The sequence below is a fragment of the Cebus imitator genome, unplaced genomic scaffold, assembly GCF_001604975.1.
Source record: "Cebus imitator isolate Cc_AM_T3 unplaced genomic scaffold, Cebus_imitator-1.0 Scaffold108, whole genome shotgun sequence".
Taxonomy (NCBI): Eukaryota; Metazoa; Chordata; class Mammalia; order Primates; family Cebidae; genus Cebus; species Cebus imitator.
In genome coordinates, this window is record NW_016107423.1 from 949,509 (window position 1) to 961,132 (window position 11,624).

General features: G+C 40.3%; 1 protein-coding gene and 1 pseudogene across 3 annotated transcripts in view; one reads left to right on the top strand and one right to left on the bottom strand.

The window, feature by feature from the left end:
• The window catches only part of LOC108310797 (sister chromatid cohesion protein PDS5 homolog B), a 167,556-nt gene that overhangs the window by 16,722 nt on the left and 139,210 nt on the right, over positions 1–11,624 (top strand). The window lies entirely within an intron of this gene.
• LOC108310799 lies at positions 7,733–8,986 on the bottom strand (annotated as a pseudogene).

Here is an 11,624-nt window from a genome sequence, read left to right on the forward strand (position 1 = left end):
TTCACCGTGTTGACCAGGATGGTCTAGATCTCTTGACCTCATGATCCACCCGCCTCCGCCTCCCAAAGTGCTGGGATTACAGGCGTGAGCCACTGCGCCCGGCTAAAGTGCTGGGATTACAGGCGTGAGCCACCGCGCCTGACCAACTTTTAACTTTTAAAAGTTGGTTGGGGTTATGTGAGGTAGAGAGGAGACAGGTGGACATATTCAGCCCTTTCTGCAGTAGTCTAACCCTAAAATTACATTTCCATCTTTATCAATTAGGGTTTGATTAGAGAAGCAAAATTATTATGTGTTTAAGAGATTTATTATAGTAGCTGATAAGAAAATTTTTTTATTTTTATTTTTTAACCAATTGTAGGCACTGTTTATATGCTCCTGAGTCTGGTGCTAGACTTGAAGTTGGTAGGGCTGGCAGTTGAGAAGGTAAGATAGACATGAAGTGGGGGAGAGCATGGTTAAACTGGAACCTACAGAGGTTTGCAAGTCATGGAAGTGAGCTAACCCATAAGCCCAAACTTGAACCTGCATTGCTGTCTCACTGCTTCTAAACCTGCAGCTTTGATGATGTGGGCAGTAGATATGGCACACTTTACCATGGAACTGCACACAAACTGGTACCAGGACTTTTTGGAGAAATTGGAGAATGAGATCTGATAGGCACTAGAGGAGCTGTGAGCCCACTTGCTACCCCATGCCACTGAAGGTGAGCCAAAAGATCCATCACAACAGGTGAGAAGGTGGCAGTGCCTGATCTTATGTTGATTTATTGAACACAAACATGGCTACTGCTTCACTTTTGTCTTCTAAATCTCATGGAAATTGCTTTTGAGGCCAACCCTAACTCACACCCATTCACATAACAGAATTTAGAGAAGGATAGTTGCAACCTAGCTAAATTGATACAATCTAAAGCCCTCACAGTTCACTTCCTTGTCACCATGGCATCTATGCACACCTCTTTTTTTTTTTTTTTTTTTGACAAGAGTCTTGCTCTTTTGCCAGGCTGGAGTGCAGTGGCATGATCTCAGCTCAGTGCAACCTTCGTCTCCCTGATTCAAGGGATTCCCCTGCCTCAGCCTCCTGAGTAGCTGGAGCTACTGGTGCGCACCACCACGCCTGGCTAATTTTTTGTATTTTAGTAGAGATGGGGTTTCACCATGGCCAGTATGGTCTCGATCTCCTGACCTCATGATCCGCCTGCCTCAGCCTCCTAAAGTGCTGGGATTATAGGTGTGAGCCACTGCACCCGGCTTTTTTTTTTTTTTTTGGAGACGGAGTTTTGCTCTGTTGCTGGGCGGCATGATATTGGCTCATTACAACCTCCAACTCCCTGGTCCAAGCTATTCTCCTGCCTCAGCCTCCCGAGTAGCTGGGATTACAGGCGCTCGCCACCACGCCCAGCTAATTTTTGTATTTTTAGTAGAGACGGGGGTTTTGCCATGTTGGCCGGGATGGTCTTGATCTCCTGACCTTATGATCCATCTGGCTTGGCCTCCCAAAGTGCTGGGATTACAGGTGTGAGCCACTGCGCCCAGCTGCACACCTCTTTTGATCATATTTAATTTGCAAATAACGACAGTTGGAAAAATTATACTTTTACTGTGCATAATGCAACTATCCTTAGTTCAAATAACACATAAATCCTCTCCTTAAGAGAGGATCTAAATCCCTTTATCCATTGTTGGATTACTTTTTCTTTTACCTAAGTCACGTTTTGTATTTAATTTAAATACTGAAATATATGGCTAGCTACTACTAGATGGTTGTAGAAAAGGAGAGAAAAGAGTAAATCGGTTAATTATATACATAATTTTTTTTACATTAAAATTAGAGGAAAATACTTAGAGTTCTTACTTCTGCATCAAGTTATATGCTTGTAGTTTTTATGTGTAATTACCTTCTTCCTCTGCCATCGCATGTTCCCTCTGTCTTTGGCTAGCAACTCAGTTAGTTGTGGTTTCTTGCCTGGTGAGGTAACCCAAGCTTGCTTGCCTGCTTGCTTGCATTCATTCATTCATTCATTCATTCTATAATTCTGGACCATTAGCAGTCCTGCCTGGATTGTTTCCACTGACTTTGACCACAGTCCGTGGAAATACTAAGTGGTGTCCCAGAGGAACTCCTGCATTCCAGACATACTTTTTGTTAGCCCCCTTGTGTAGTAGCAACCCAGTTTCCCCTTGATAGCAAGATCAGTCACTCTATTCAGTTCTGTAATCATCTTTTTTGTTGTTGTTGTTGGTTAATAGTCATGAAGAGCCCAAAGTGGCTGGGTGGAAGTCTTAACTTACAGTTTAATGGAACCATTGCTACATCTCTTGGTGTTTCTTCCTTGGGAACTAATATCTTTAGCAGAGGCTAAAATTGTGGAGATGGGAAGAAAAAAAGAAATAAAAAACACAAGAGAAGTGAGAATACCTTTCTATGCTAATGGCAATACAATTTAGTAGATCCAACATTTGAACCAAAAATTTGTTTTTTTTGGGTTTAAAAATCTAATTTTTTCCTTTGAGAGATAGCATAGCGGTTAAAAATGTGGACTCTGGAACTTTGCTGTGTTTGAGTCCTGCCTCTCCCCTTACTAGTTGTACAGCCTTGAGCAAATTATGTAACCTCTTTGTGCATCACTCTCAGGAAAGCAAATTATGTAACCTCTTTGTGCCTCACCTCAGAGTTGTTGGTAGGGGTGAAATGAATTAATACGTATTAAGTGGTTAGAATTTTGAGCACTGGGTAGATGCTCAGTGTTACTCCTCTCCTCTTAGTGCTATACCATGCTGCCTTTAGTTCAGACCTTTTAAAGCCTTTCTTATTGAAAAGTTTAAGTGAGGCTAAAATTACCACACTTTTTTTCTTAGAGCCATCTTTTTTTTTTTCATAAAGTGGTATTAATCTTTATGGTTAAGTTCTCTAATATTATAATTATGAATTTTACTTGTGTGAATTGTTTACAAATGGGGCATTTCAGTTGGAGAAAAACTACGCCACAGGATTTTGTCTTTTTTTTTTCACCTCCTTTCTAAGCCTTTTCTGCATAGTCTTCATTTCCATGGCTTCCGTTATATGTTGGTTACTCCCAAATCAGCATCTGAGGTTTTACCTCATTTCTCATTTTCATTCACTGATTTCTTTTCTTCTTTCTTCAATTAGTCACTAAATTTACTTTTTCTATTATCTCAAATCCTTCTCTATGCCTGTTGCTTTCAGTTTACTTGAGGTCCTTATTATGATTTTTCATTCATTAGTGTAGTAGCCTCCTAACTGGTCTCCCAATTCCAGTCTTGTCTTCTACTCCATCCTTCAGTAAGTGTTAAAATAGTTTCTGTGAAAGACATTTGATCATTTTATTCTTTTGGTTAAAACTTTTTTTTTTTTTGAGACAGGGTCTTGCTCTGTTGCCAGGCTTGAGTCCAATAACACGAACTTGGCTCACTGCAGCCTCTGCCTCCTGACCTCTAGTGATTGTCCTCCCTCAGCCCCCTGAGTAGCTGGGACTGCAGGCACATGCCACCACTCCCATCTAATTTTTTTTGTATTTTTTGTGAAGACAGGGTTTTGCCTCATTGCCCAGGCTGGTCTTGAACTCCTGGACTCAAGCGATCCTTCCATCTCAGCCTCCGAAAGTGCTCGGATTACAAGCTTGATCCACTGTGCCTGGTCCCCATTACCTCCCCTTTTTGTTAACTTCCCACTGTCTGCCAGAAAAAATAAGTTTGATCATTCAAGGTTCCTGATACATCTGTGTCTGCTTCCCTCTCCAGCAGAATCTTTACTTTTCTATTTTTTTTTTGAAGTTAAGTTATTTTATTTTTTTTTTATTGCATTGCAGGTTTTGGGGTACATGTGAAGAACATGCAAGATTGTTGCATAGGTACACATGTGGCAGTGTGATTTGCTGCCTTCCTCCCTATCACCTGTAACTGGCATTTCTCCCCATGCTATCTTTCCCCAACTCCCCACCCCTGCTGTCTCTCCCCTGTGTCCCCCCGACAGACCCCAGTGTGTGATGCCCCCCTCCCTGTGTCCATGTTTTCTCATTGTTCAACACCCACCTATGAGTGAGAACATGCGGTGTTTGATTTTCTGTTCTTGTGTCAGTTTGCTGAGAATGATGGTTTCCAGGTCCATCCATGTTCCTACAAAGGACACGAACTCATGGTTTTTTATGGCTGCATAGTATTCCATGGTGTATATGTGCCACATTTTCCCTGTCCAGTCTATCATCGATGGATATTTGGGTTGGTTCCAGGTCTTTGCTATTGTAAACAGTGCTGCAGCGAACATTCGTGTGCTTGCGTCCTTATAGTAGAACGATTTATAATCCTTTGGATATATACCGAATCTTTACTTTTCAACAGAATTTCTGAGTTCTGGCTATATGAAGCTGTTGAATACGCTCTTATTCAGTACTTTTAATTTCATATAAAATCTGCCTGGGTTTGTTCTATTGGCAGACTTTCAGACTGTGCATCTTTTTAAAGATTTAATTGGTGTGATTTCTCAGGGAGTTTTCCTTACCTCAGTGCACACATATTCGGACACCCGGAATCTTTACCTGCATTGGTATATGCCTTTATTATAGCATTTATCATATTGTTTTTCATTTTTTAATTTTTATTTTCTTGAGACAGAGTCTCGCTCTGTTGCCCAAGCTGAAGTGCAATGGCGTGATCTTGGCTTACTTCAACCTCCGCCTCCCAGGTTCAAGCGATTCTCTGCCTCAGTCTCCCTAGTAGCTGAGATAACAGGTGCCAGCCACCATGCCCAGCTAATTTTTTTTTGTATTTTTAGTGGCGATGGGGTTTCACCATGTTGGTCAGGCTGGTCTCGAACTCCTTACCTCAGGTGATCCACTTGCTTTGGCCTACCAAAGTTCTGGGATTACAGAGCCACCGTGCCTGACCAACACTGTTTTTTTTTTTTTTTTTTTCTTTTTTCAAGACAGAGTTTCACCATGTTGGTCAGGCTGGTCTTGAACTCCCGACCTCAGGTGATCCGCCCGCCTTGGCCTCCAAAGTGCTTGGATTACAGGTGTGAGCCACCGCGCCCAGGCAACACTGTTTTTAAGAATGGTTTTATTTAGATATAATACTGTATAATTCACTAATTTAAAAGCTGTACAGCTTAGTGGTTTAGTATATTGACAGAGTTGTATATCCATCACTACAATCAGTTTAGAATGTTTTCATTACCCTCAAAAGAAACCCTGCACCTCTTAGCCAGGGTCCTTTGCTATGGTTTGAATGTGTCCCCATAAACATTAAGCAGTGAATAATGCTATTTTCTCATATGATGGAAGGAAGGTGGAAGGGCCCGATAGCCAAACTCTGGCTGCTAGGAGCCGGTTTTATAAGGGCCTAATCCCATTCATAAGGGAGAAGCCCTCGTGGCCTGATCACCCAGGCCCCAGCGTCACAATACTGCTATAACATTGGTTAAGTTTCAACATCAGAATTTTGGAGGGGACACATTCTACTAATTTGAATTCACTAATTAAAAAGAAAAATCAGTTTTGTGAGTTGCAGATACAGTAGTCCTACCTGAGGTTTTTCTTTCAGTGATTTCAGTTACCTGTGGTCAACCATGGTCTGAAAATATTAAGTGGAAAATAGTTAGATTTAAATCCTGTTTTAAGGTGCCCACTGTTCTGAGTGGCATGATGAAATCACATGCCATTCTGCTCCATCCTGTCCAGGACGTAAATTATTCCTTTGTCCAGTTATCCGTCCAGTGTAATACTGCTAGCCCATTACTGTGTAGAAAAAAAATGTGTATATAGGGTGCAGTACTGTATGTTTTGGGGATGGTGGTCTTGGAACATATCCCTCATGTACCTTCTCTCTTGTTGAAGTTAATAATTTCACTTTTTTTGGTGTCTTGTGAAAAATAGTCTTAATGCAGTAAGGTCTTTTTTGGTTTACATGGGCATTCATGTATTTATTTATATTTACTTTTGTTTAAGAAGTCATCTCTTCAAACTTAGGTAATAAAAATAATCTCCTGTTTTAAAGCTTTGTCTTTCATTTCAGTCTGCTGGGGATGCTTTTTTTTTTCTTTTTTCTCCACCAGTAGTGGAACAGGGATTGAAATTTATTTTTTGCTATAAGGATAGTTTCACAACCCTGTTTTTTAGAGTCCATCTTTTCTGCAGTGATGTGCAGAACGAACTCTCTCATAATCAAGTTTTCATATACATGTGAGTCTGTTTCTGGGCTGAGTTCTGTTTTGCGGCCTGATTGTCTTCACTGTCATACCACAGTGCTTAATTATTATAGCTTTATACAAGTCTCACTATCTGGTAGGGCAAATCCTCCTACCTTGTATTTCAGAAGTTTTTTTGGCTCTTTGGATATCCAAATGACTTAAAAATTTGGTGCTAAGGTCTTTGAGGTACGCTGTTGGGGGAAAGTTGACATCTTTATGATATTGAGCATCTTTATGATATAAACATAGTAGAGTTACATGTCTCTTAACAACAGGGGTACATTCTAGAAATGCTTCGTTAGTTTCTTCATTATGTGAACATGGTAGGGTGTACATAGGCTATACTGTGTAGCTTATTGCTCCTAGGCCAAAAATCTGTACAGCATGTTACTGTTCTGAGTACCATAGGCAATTGTAACACAGTGGTACCGTATCCAAACAGAAAAGGTACAGTACCAATACAATATAAGAGATAAAAAATGTAGAGCACTTATGAATGGAACTTGCACAACTGGAAGTTTCTCTGGATGAGTCAATGAGTGAGTGGTGAGTGAATGTGAAGGCCTAGGACATTACTGTATACTACTGTAGATTTCATAAACACTGTACAATTAGGCTATGTTAAATTTATTTTAAAAAATAAAGTATGATATGATGGTTTATGATGTCACTAAATGATAGGAATTTTCTCTCTCTCTTATAATCTTATGAGACCACCATTATATATGGCTTGTTGCTGACTAAAACATTACATGGCCCCAAAAATGTAATCATTTTCTCCGTGTAGGTCGAAGACATCTTTGGTTAGTTTTTTTTTTTTTTTTTAGACGGAGTTTTCCTCTTGTCACCCAGGCCATAGAGCAATGGTATGATCTGGTTCACTGCAACCTCTGCCTCCTGGGTTCAAGCGATTCTCTTGCCTCAGCCTCCTGAGTAGATTACAGGGGCCTGCCACCATGCCCAGCTAATTTCTGTTTAGTAGAGACAGGGTTTTACCATGTTGGTCAGGCTGGTCTCAAACTTCTAACTGCCTCAGCCTTTCAAAGTGCTGGGATTATAGGCATGAGCCACTGCACCCAGCACTGGTTAGATTTTTTTTTTTTTTCCCCCAAAAAGAAAAATTTCATTTTAATCCAGACTTACACCCACATGTGTGTTTCACACAGACCTTATTTTTTTCTCTTTTTTATTCTTCTTAAGACCTTATTTTTTAAACAGAGTGTCTTGTATTTAATACATTATAAAATTTGAAAAATTGTAGGAAAGCAGCAAACTTGAACTGGAGCAATTCTAACAAGGAATAATTCTGGCCCCTTAGCAAAACTGATCAGTTTGAAAACAAAGTAAAGTTCACATCTGTGAGGCGGACAAAAAAGCGTAACTTCTGTACAAACTACATTTAAAATTTCACATCTAACATCTTTCCAATGCAGTGTGCTCATGAGGGTTTTTCTGAAGTCCTGCCTGGTCCCTGCATAAAGAGAGACATGGAACCTCCATATACAGAGAAACTCTATTCAAGGTGTTTTTTTTTTTTTAAAAAAAAGGAAAAGGAAAGACAAAGGAAAAAGAAATAACAGATGGCTGTTGGCAATGGAAACTGGAAGGAGACTGTGTCCTCACCACTCATGGCTTGTTTATTGGTCAGAGGCCTCAGGAGGGAGGCCCAGGACACTTCATGGCCATCACAGCACCAGCTGCAGCTATCACCTTTTTTTCCTCTTTTTTCTATTTCCTACCTTTTGACATATATATATATATATATATATATATATATATATGTATTTTGCACCTTCAGGATATCACTATTCCAGTTGTTCCCAGGAATACAGGTGTGGTCACTATTGGATATAAATGTGTCTTTTATTCAATTTTAGGTCCAGGACTTGGTTTGCTGTCCCAACTGCACATATATGTCCCTTTTTTTGTTTGAGTTACTGGTTGTGTGTGTTTTCCTTTTTGCATAATAAATATGTCTGCTTAGTCCAGAGGCTCTTGCTTTGTCTGGATGGCGGAGGGTACGTGGGGTGCCTGCCTCGGTTCCCACTGAAGGACATATTTGCTGAACTGGGATGAGTCCACGCCTCCCCCACAGGAGCCCACAATTTCAAATCCTCTTTGCTGCAACCTCTTGAGGACCCGCACTTAGTTGAGGTGACAGTAGCCATTTAGTGGAAACCTGATGACGTGCATCGAGTCGTGATTCCAGCCTGCATTGACAGAGTTACACGTCACATTGCCGATCTCTGGAAATACTTCTTCTATCAAGGATTTGTCACCGCTTAGCATGATCCTTTCTCTGAGATCTGGGGCCACATGCACAATGAGGCACTCACAGGGCCTTGAAAAGTGACCAATTTTTCTGTCCTGCTTCCATCTTTCCATCTGCAGCAACATGGGCTGAAGCTGAAAATATTTTGCTTCTTCATATAATAAAGTATAGTCCTTGAAATCATCAGATTGAGGAGTTTGGATGTTCGTAGAAAATTCAAGGTATATCTGAACATCTCACCATCTCTATCAATGAAATAGTGCTGTTTGAGACTGTCTAAAACAGGGGGCTCCATACCATCAAAAAGTCTTCCTGTTGTAGATTCAGGGTATTTGATGAGGGTGGCCAGGCTGCTGGTGTACATGTGGCTGCCCATATCAATGTGGATAGGCACATTGGATTTTGTGAGTTGTGCTGGAGTAGGGATGCCTTGGTTGTTCAGTGGAGATTCAGGGGATCTAGTGGTCAGAGGTCTTGACATACTGGGCCAGCTGTCCCTCTGGCAGAGAATTGGCGGGTCCAGGTGGGAGAGAGGGAGGGCCGGCGGGGGGGAGGGACGGTGTGGCATCTCTTAAGTAATGCCCGAGGAGCAGTGCCCCTTCCACTGCTCCCTTGTTGTCCCCCAGAGCTGGGGGGGTCGGGGCAGTCGCACAGCGGGTGGGCCGAGGGTGCTGCTGCGGGAAGCCCGTGTCTGGGGCCGCCTGGTTAGATTTTTAAAAATGTATCTTATAATAAACTTTGATTTAAAATTACATTTTCAGCTGCTTTGGCTGGTGTATGGAAATCAAACAGATTTTTTGGCCCACCTTGCTAAGCTTTAATTTTCATAATACTTTTTGTCTTTCTGTATAGACATTACTATCACCTGCAAGTAATGAGACTATAGTTTCTTTCCAGTCCTTATGTTCTTGATTTCTTTTTCTTTTCTTAGTGCTGGCCAGGGTCCTTTGGTGACTGCTAAAAAGTGGTAGTGATAATGGGATTTTGATTGTTTCTAGCTTTAGAGGAAATGCTTGATGTGTTTCAACATTAAGAATGATGTTTATTGTTAATTTTTGGTAGATAACCTTTGTCAGATAAACATGTTCTTTTTCATGTTGTTAGCAAATGGGTACTGTTTTCTACATCTGTTAACATAGTTTTCTTCTTTCTATCTGGTGGTGTAGTGAATGATAATAAATTTTTCTGATAATAAACCAACCTTGCATTATTAGAATAAACCAAGGTCGATTGTGATATAGTTACACTGGCCAACATAGTAACCACTAGCCGTATTTCAAGTGCTAATTGTGGTTATGGCTATAATATTGGAAAAGCAGAAATTACAGAACATTTCCATTTTTGTGGAAAATTCTGTTAGCCCTGTGGTACAGTTGTCTTTTTAAATACATTGCTGGAATTATCTGGCTAATCTATGTATGTTTATGAGTTTTCATGTCAAATTTATACTTGCTTCATTGAAAGAGATGGAATGGCCAGGTGCAGTGGCTCATGCCTGTAATCCCAGCATCTTGGGAGGCCAAGGTGGGCAGATTGCTTGAGCTGAGGAGTTTGAGAGCAGCCTGGGCAATATGGCAAAATTTCATCCCTACAAAACATAAAAAAATTAGCTGGGTGTGGTGGTGTGTGCCTGTAGCAGTCCCAGCTACTCGGGAGGCAGAGGTGGGATGATCACTTGATTCTGGGAGGCAGAGTTTGCAGTGAGCGATATTGTGCCACTGTCCTCCAGCCTGGGCAACAGAGCCAGACCCTGTCTCAAAAAAAAAGAGAAGGTGGAAAGTGTTCTCTTTGTTTCTGTGTTCTGGAATAGTTTGTGTAAGATGGAGACACTTCTGTTCTTTGAAAATTTAGAACAACTCATCAAGCCTGATGTTTCTTTTTGGGAAGATTTTAACTTAGTTTCTTTAATGATTACTACTGTATTCAGGTTTTAAATTTCTTCTTGAATAATTTTGTTAATTATATTTTTTTTCTAGGAAATATCATCTAAAATAGCAAATTTATTGGCATAAAGCAGGATTCAGCAAACTGTGGCCCCAGGCTGCCTGCCTCTTTTTCTAAATAAAATTTTATTGGAATATAGCCACACCTAGTCATATTGTCTGGTTGCTTTAGTGCTATAAATGCAGAGATGAGTAGTTATGACAGAAGGTATGAGCCCCAAGCCAAAAACATTTACTGTCTGGTCTTTTAAGAAAAAATTTGCCAGTCTCTGGTTTGAACTATTCTTTATCATTCTTTCAATATCTTTTAATCTTTGTATTTATATTTAACATCTCATTTTTTCCCCCAATGTTAGTTTTTTTTTTTCCCCCCCTAGATCAGCCTCGCTAGAGACTTGCTAATTTTGGGCTATTTAGATGCATTCTCTTATTTAACTAACTAATTTCTGCTCTTTTTTATCTTCTTTCTCTGTTCTCTGAATTCATTCTTATTTTATTCTTAATTTCTTTTCCTCGCTTTAGTTTGATGCTTAGCTTATTTGCATTAAACTTTCTTCTTTTCAGTATAAACATTTAAGGCTATAAATTTCCCTTACAGTACCACTTTTCCTAATTCCTACAAGCTTTATATATATTATTTTCTTTACTACTCAGTTATAATTATTTGTGTGTTTTTACATTTCCTAATATAGAAATGACTTGTTGTTTTTTTACTGACTTAATTATACTTTAGTAAGGAATACATGGTGGGTGAGATTTGGATTATTTTGAATTTCTTGAGACATGGCTTATGTACCCAGATTGTCATTAGTTGTTGTAAATGTTATATGTGTGCTTGAAAAGACTGTGTAAGGGTGCAAAGCTCTGTAAATGACCAACAAAGCATACTTGTTAATTATCTTGTTTAAGTCTTCTATGTCTTTTCTAGTTTTTCTGGTGTATAATCTATCGGTAGTGGAAAAAGTGTGTTAAAACTTTGGTGCTCAGCCGGGCGCGGTGGCTCAAGCCTGTAATCCCAGCACTTTGGGAGGCCGAGGCGGGTGGATCACGAGGTCAAGAGATCGAGACCATCCTGGTCAACACTGTGAAACCCCGTCTCTACTAAAAATACAAAAAATTAGCTGGGCATGGTGGCCCGTACCTGTAATCCCAGCTACTCGGGAGGCTGAGGCAGGAGAATTGCCTGAACCCAGGAGACGGAG